At 45.0% G+C, this 7,501-nt stretch overlaps 1 pseudogene; it reads right to left on the bottom strand.

Moving 5' to 3' along the window:
• Nucleotides 1–6,140: 6,140 nt before the first annotated feature.
• LOC116748337 lies at nt 6,141–7,071 on the bottom strand (annotated as a pseudogene).
• Between the last annotated feature and the right edge of the window lie 430 nt (nt 7,072–7,501).

The following is a 7,501-nucleotide window of genomic DNA, read 5'->3' as shown; positions in this document are numbered from 1 at the left end:
GTGGTGTAGGACTTTTAGACCACTCTTACTTAGTGTGAGATTAGAATCCAAGACAGGGTTTCCACTGGAGGAGAAATGGGGTCAGGTTTCCTTTAAGGGAATGACTCTGAAGTGAGGAAAACTGACTGTACAAAGAGACAATATAAAATGAGAAGGAAAAAAGGAAAACCAGTTAGCAATCTCTGTACAAAAGAGAGGCAACTTTAGCTTGGAGACAGTAGAGGTGGTCAGATTCAGGATCTATTTAGAAGCTGATAGGTCTTCTGATGGACTGAATGATGTTAAGTGAGAAGACAACCATGACTGAGACTTCTTGCTTGAGCAACTGGTCAGAGGGGATTGCCATTTATTGAGATACAAAACTGTGTGGGAGGAGCCACTTTCTGGTTCATTTTGAGTTCATTTTTGAATATGGTATAAGGTAAGGGACCAATCTTATGCTTTTGTGGATATCCAGTTTTCTCAGCACCATTTGCGGGAAAGACTGTCCTTTCTCCATTGAATGGTCTTGGAAGTCTTGTCGACGCCATTTGACCACATTTATTTCTGGGCTCTCTTCTGTGCCACTGGAGTACATGTCTGTCTTTATGCCAGTACCACACTGTTTTGATTACTGTCCCTTTACACTAAGTTTTGAAATCAGGAAGTGTGAGAACTCCAATTTTGTTCTTCTTTTTCAAAATTGTTGTTTATATGTGCACAACATTGTGTAAGTTTTATATATATATATCTGTATATATAACATTATATCTAACACTGTGTAGGTTTAAGGTGTACACTATGATGATCTGATACATGTATATACTGTGAAATGATTACTTCAGTATGGTTAGTTCATATAATTTGATGCTATTTTATTTATTTTTGGTATTATTTATTTTGATCCTTTCAGGATCTTAGTTCCCTGACCAGGGATCAAACCCAGGCCCTGGCAGTGGAAGCTCAGAGTCTTAACCACCAGACCACCAGGGAATTCCCAATGTTATTTTAAATATGAATTGTTTTCTTAATTTCCTTTTGAGGTTGTTCCTTGTTATTAAATAGAAATAAACTAATTTTGGGTGAATCCTTCCCCCCCCCGCCATATAGTATCTCTTAATATCCAGTGAAAGTAGTGTTCTGAAGAGCACAGTTTGAAAAATACTGCCCAAAGGGATATCCTAATTTTTATTGTTGTTGCAGAGTCTTTCTTTGAACCTATTTGCTTTTTCACATTATTTGGAGAACTTTCCTTATGTAATTTTTAACATTTATGATGAATCATGTTCTTATTTATTTTGAAGGAAAAAACCCTACAGAATTTGAATAATGCCCATAGTCCAATGAAAGTTAATTTATCCATCTGCCAGAACTCCCTATTTATTTACATTTCACTAATTCAAGGGATGAAGTTCAAATTTAAATTCTATTGCATGGGAACTATATGACTTTGGACATCCTGCTTCATGATTCTGAGCTTAAGCTTTCTAAACCTGTACGACAGAGTAACAGCATCAGGCTTATTTTTGTTATAATCAAAAAGTATACATATGTGTATGTCACTTTAGAGAGTGTTTCCGGTTGGGGAATGAAGAATGTGGATTGTATTTAGACTTTGATCTTTATGTTCTAAGTTATGGTATTAAACTTTAAAAAACTTGGTTTATACCCTAAAATATGAAGACGTATATGCAGATCATATGGTCTAATAATACCATTCATTCATTTCTATTATTTAGGCTTGAGAGTGTTACTACACTTATTAATTTCTCTGATACGGTCTGACAAACTGATGTTTGAAAGCACAAAAGTGAGTGGTACTTTCTGAGGTGGGGGAGTTAGATGAGACATTTCTAAACATGATTTCTAGGAAACAATGTTTGAACAAACTAGTAAGTGAAAAGGAGTCGTCAGGTCCTTGCTTTGTGGTAGCAATATTCCCTTCTCTTCATTATAAAATGCAATCATTTAATTTTATTTATTTATTTTGGCTGCACCACATGGCTTGCAGGATCTTAGTATAGTACCCTGACCAGGGACTGAGCCCGGGACCCCTGCAGCTCAAGTGCAGAGTCCTAACCACTGGACCACCAGGGAATTCCCCACCATCATTTTAACACAGCCCAACATACTGTGTAAGAATAAACTCATTAATAAGGATAAAACACCATTGAAATCATTGACCGAAGAGGCTTTACCTGAGATCTTTTATTTCCCTTATTCAAAATTGTGGAATAGATTTGCCCCCAAAGATTGTAATTATTCTTGTCTTTAATCTCAGTTCTCTGGAGAATTTTAAACTAACTTCTTATCACTAGCCTCAGAGGTGGCATTGCTGTTATCTCCACGGTGATAACATGCTTTCTGCTACAAAGAATATAGTTGCTGTTATTTCTCAAAGGGCTTACTTCCCAAGCAGGAGAGTCCATTCTAGTGTAAAAGGTTCTAAAGGAGAAATGTCAGCAGTGTGTGGTTTCTTATTTCTTAACTCTGGTTGGAGGTAGGAAGAAGAGGAAAGAGATTCTGGTTCCCTGAGAAGTCACTGTTATCAGAGGTGGTGCACGTGTCCAGGTGCCGTCCCTGTGTTTCTGAGGTGCCTGGTGTCCTGCAGGCAGCTCTGTCCCTTGCTCAGCCTCAGTGAGACGGCAGGATTCCATATCATCGCTTCATCCCACCCGCCAAAACCCTCAGTCCCAGAAGGGTCCCCACAGTCGCTTGTCTCTCTGTCAAAACCACAGATGCTCAAGGATCCATTCATCCTTTCCTTCTTTTATTTGTTGACTTACTCACTTGCTCATCAACATGTATGTACTGAGCACAACGTGTAAGGCATTTCTGGGGATACAGAGATGAAAAAAAATTTATGTTTTCAAGGGAATCTCAGTCTATTGAGCTGATACACAAATAGGTAATTCAACTCCAATATGATTATTGTCAGAGCACAGAGGAAGGATACCTTATCCGTGAGGTGGAGGGAGAAGGTTACACTTGAGATTAAAAGACAAATGCACTTTTTCCAATTTAAGGAGTAAAGTTTGAAATTCCAGGCACAGGGGACATCGCACGCGAAAGCACAGGGCCATGGCACCAGGCAGTTCGCTATTGTTGCTGGAGGATGGACGATGCTCCGGCTGTTTACACTGAGTCTCTGCTGCGGGTTGCCAGGCTGCTGGGAATTGAGCCTCATGTCTTAGCAGATGGCAGGGTTGGGTGGTTCCTGTCCAGCTCCACTTTCAGAAAGTGGCCATTATCCTGCCCTTGATTACCTTACATGCATCTCCTGGAGTGATCAGACTTTTTACTATGACTTTCTTGGCCTCTGCCTCACTTGATGATCTGCATGTCTCTTTCAACAACTCACTGAGATAAAATCTTTACTGCTGGTGGGGCTAGCTAAGCCTTCCCACATTTACAGCTCTGCGATTACTCCCTGCAGGCCTCCTGTGAGGCTGCATGTCCTCCTTATCTTCCCATAATGGCCAGTTGGTGGAGAGTCCCCTCTTTCAACTTCCATCTGGGTCTTCACAGGGATAGAAAAAGAGATTGTTCCAGAAATAAGTTATAGTTCAACACTTTTAAGAGAGTAGAGGACATAAAGGAGTATAAATGGCCAAGAGGAAAATAAAACAGTAAACAGTAGTAAAGAAGAGAAAATAAACACTAAAAATAGTAGAGTGGTATAGTCTTAATATATATTATTGAAATACATATAATTAAAGTGGTGGCTCCAAAGCCTTCTAGGAAGGGATGTGGCTACATTGGTTGTCTGGACAGAGGGATAGCAATTATGGCTTAGAACATGTAGTTTACGATAATGGTTTTAAAAAACATTCCGTATCTATTAATTCTTTACACAAACCCTCCACCATAAGAGTCCTCAAGTATAAAAATAATTTTGGCTTTATCTGTCATTTACCTTTATGGTACAATCTGATACCCTAGCAAATTAGGGATGTCCTGAAAAGAGCTGCTAAGGGTATGATGTGGGAAGACACTGGGAGGGGCTTGCTGGGAGGAGGAAGTGTTGTGTCAACATCCCTGAGGCTTCAGATTAGAGAGAATGCAGACATTCTTTAGGTGGCTTGCTGGGACTTGTTGAGGTGGAACTTTTCCCCAGTGTTCTGCAGGGGCTGGGGACAAGGCACTGACGGAACCCCAAGGTGCTGGCTTCACAATACACAAACTTCTAATCCATTTGCTCAAATACAATCCAAGTAATGGAAAGAAAAAAAAAATCAGACAATCTAGTCATTGGACAGCAATAAGTTAAAGTAGTCACAATGTTGCCACTGGAGTCACAGCCTCACACCTTTGACAGGGATTAGTGTACCATTTCTAGGTGAAATCCAGGCCACTGGGAATTCCCTACAGGACACCAAGACAGCTGCTAGGGTTCATAGTCGCCATGTTTGCTCTAATATATTCCTCTTGCTCCAAAGACAAAACTTGGGTAATCAACTAGTGAATTCTATGCAATTTTTCATGAGTTTCCCAGCAGAGTTTCCCCCCTTTTTTTTTCAGTTACCAGATACTAATATGCTAATATGATGATGTTGGCTTAGATGGGGATCATAAATATTCAAATCAGTTCCATGAGTGCTTGTTATGTGCCTGGCTGTTGCTCCGATAAAAGATGAGTAAAACACAGTCCTGATCCTCAGAGAAGCAGGCTAATTGTTTGAGAGGAATGCTAAAAATGAGGTATGACGTTGTCTCACATTTATATCAGAATTATACCCTCAAATACTGAAATTCAGGGCAGTGTATGACAAAGGACCCAAATGAGCATCCCAGATAAGGAATTTTAGTATTTATGTATGGGTAGCAGGTCACATTCACATGGATTCACAGTAATACAGGAAGTACTGGTGAACTAGTTGTGTCAACAAGAACAGAAATGATCAGGAAAAAAAGAAGCTAACAGGTAGCACTTGTTTTTTTTTTTGTTTTGTTTTCAACTCTGGTTCTGTTCCTCATCCCGTGTCCCCATCTCAATGACACTGCCTGCGGTTACCCAAGCTAAGAAATGAAATCAGCCCCACCTCTCCTTTCCTCACGTCCACTTTAACTCCTATTAATTCTAGCTCGATAATATGCCATATCCCTCCCTCCCCTCTAATCCCTCAAGGCTTCTTTGTGGCCTTGGAACCTTTAACCTGGCTTCCAGGGTCCTTAGTGGTCTGTCTCCTGCCAACGTCCTTGCTTGTTGTCCCTACCTTCCACCCTACAGGACATCTGCTGCTCTAACAAGTCTGGCATGTGGGTTCAGGGGTTCTCTCCATACGTCCTCAACCCCAACTCTCTTGACCTTAAGACCAGCTTAAATGCCACCTCTGAGAAGAGCCTCTCTCAACTCCAAGATTGCATTGAATACCTCTCCTATCCAACAACTCCCCCATTAGAGCTCCAATGATAAGGGACTGCACTTGCCTGTGTACTTGTCCCCACTGTGCCATTCACTGGCTGTCAGTACCTATTTACTCACCTGCAGAAATGGAGGTAAAAGAGTTACCTAACTTTGGGATGCTTTGAGGATGAAAATGAGCTAATAATAATGTAGCACTGAAGTTCTTTAACCTAGTGCGAAAGTTTCCACTACTGCTTCTCTTTACTAGACTGAGTTCCATGAGGTTCATGCCAGCTCACTCAAAGCTCTGCAGAATGCACTGCCTGTTGATCACCAACGCGCTAAATTAATGGACCCTTCTAGGTCTGAGGTCATGAAGACCTAACCAAGAGCCAAGCATGGAATGACTCCACACACACACAAAACCAGTTCCTGGAACACTTTTGGGCTTATAGCCCCACTTGACTCCATGACAATTCACCTAAATCACCTAAGCCTGGGGAGACCCCCCAACTTTCCTCCTAATTCACACCCCACCCACTTCATTCACAGGCACGGGTGGGATGAGGATATAATACTTTATTCACTCTAACACGGGCCGAGGGGATGTAATGAGGGGGAGGTGGGCGCGTTTCCAGGGACCCCAGTAGGGGATCCTCCCTGTCTCCCAGTTCCAGGGCAGCCAGGGCCGCCGTCCCACCCTATCTGAGACGCAGATGGCGGGGCAGGGATTTGTCCAGGTTAACGCAGGCCCAGGTCGGGATACCAGCGTGGCCCTCCCCAGTTCGCACCCCGCGGAGACAAGAATGGTGGTTCAACTGCACTCACAATCTGGGCAGCGCTCGGCGGCAGTGCCTCCGGCAGGTAGCTTGAAGTCCCGGCCGCAGCCCGCGCAGATACAGAGACGGCGCCGCATGTGCGTGTGACGGTGGCTGACGAAATGCGAGCTGAGGCGGAAGCGCCGGCGGCACTCGACACGTGGGTAGGGCTGCTCGCCTGTGTGCGTGCGCGCATGCTCCTCCAGGTTGGAGTGGTGGCCGAAGCCGAGGCCACACACAGGGCAGGAGCGAAGCTTCTCGCCCCTGTGCACGCGCCGGTACTTGGCCAGCGCCGAGCTCTGGGCGAAGGGCGTGCTGCAGTCGGCGCATGCGTATGGCCGCTCGCCCGTGTGCGTGCGGCGGTGGCGCGCCAGACACCAACTGCCGCCTAAGTCGCGTCTGCAGTCCGGGCACGAGTACGGCTTCTCGCCCCTGTGCACGCGCAGGTGCTGTGCGTAGTTGGAGCTCTGCGCGAAGTGGCGGCCGCAGCGTACGGCTTCTCGCCCGTGGGGTGACGGCGGTGCTGCCGCAGGTTTGAGGCGGCCGAGAAGCGCTTGTCTCATTCCGGGCGTTCGTAAGGCCCCTCGCCCGTATGGGTGTGGCTGTGTTTGGTCTGGGCCGACTTCTGCGAGAAGCACCAGCCGCACTCGGTGCACGCAAAGGGCCGCTCGCCTGTGTGTATGTGGGCGTGTTTGGCCAATGTGGAGCGGCGCGACAAGGCGCGGCGTCCCAGCACGCATGTAAGTGCGCCGGGTATGCCAACGGGGCTGGCGCCTCGCTCGGGACCTCCTTGTTGTCCATGGGGATCTTGAGTTTCACCACTTAATACTTCTCTTCACCCTCATCCTCCTCACCCTTCACCAGCAGCACCATCTCTTCTTGCATCCCTTCCTCCTCCTCCTCCTCTGTCTGCTGTTCACCAGCCATCTCGGTGTCCAGCCGCAGCTTCGGGCGCTCGCGCTGCCCCAGGCCAGGGCGCTGGGCCCACGTAGCACTTGTGATGTGGCAGACACTTTTCTAAGTTCTTTACTTTGGGGACTTACCTGGTGATTCAGTGGTTAAGACTCCACTTTCCCAATGCAGGGGGCACAGTTTCAATCCCTGGTCGGGGAATTAAGATCCCGCATGCCACATGAGGCAGCCAAACAATGAATAAAACAAGTTATTTACTTTATTACATTACTCATTTATTCCTTGCAAAAACTCTCTATGGGGTATGTACTATTATAATCATCCATGACAGTAGTCTGTGCTCTTAACTGCTAAATCCCATTGCCTCTCTCTCCAGTGGGTACGAGGCGTGTTTATGAAGAAATTTAGATAGCATTTGGAAATTCTATATTGTATGTGAAGAGAG

Source organism: Phocoena sinus, chromosome 2, assembly GCF_008692025.1.
Source record: "Phocoena sinus isolate mPhoSin1 chromosome 2, mPhoSin1.pri, whole genome shotgun sequence".
NCBI lineage: Eukaryota > Metazoa > Chordata > Mammalia > Artiodactyla > Phocoenidae > Phocoena > Phocoena sinus.
This window is presented reverse-complemented; position numbering and strand designations above follow the sequence as displayed.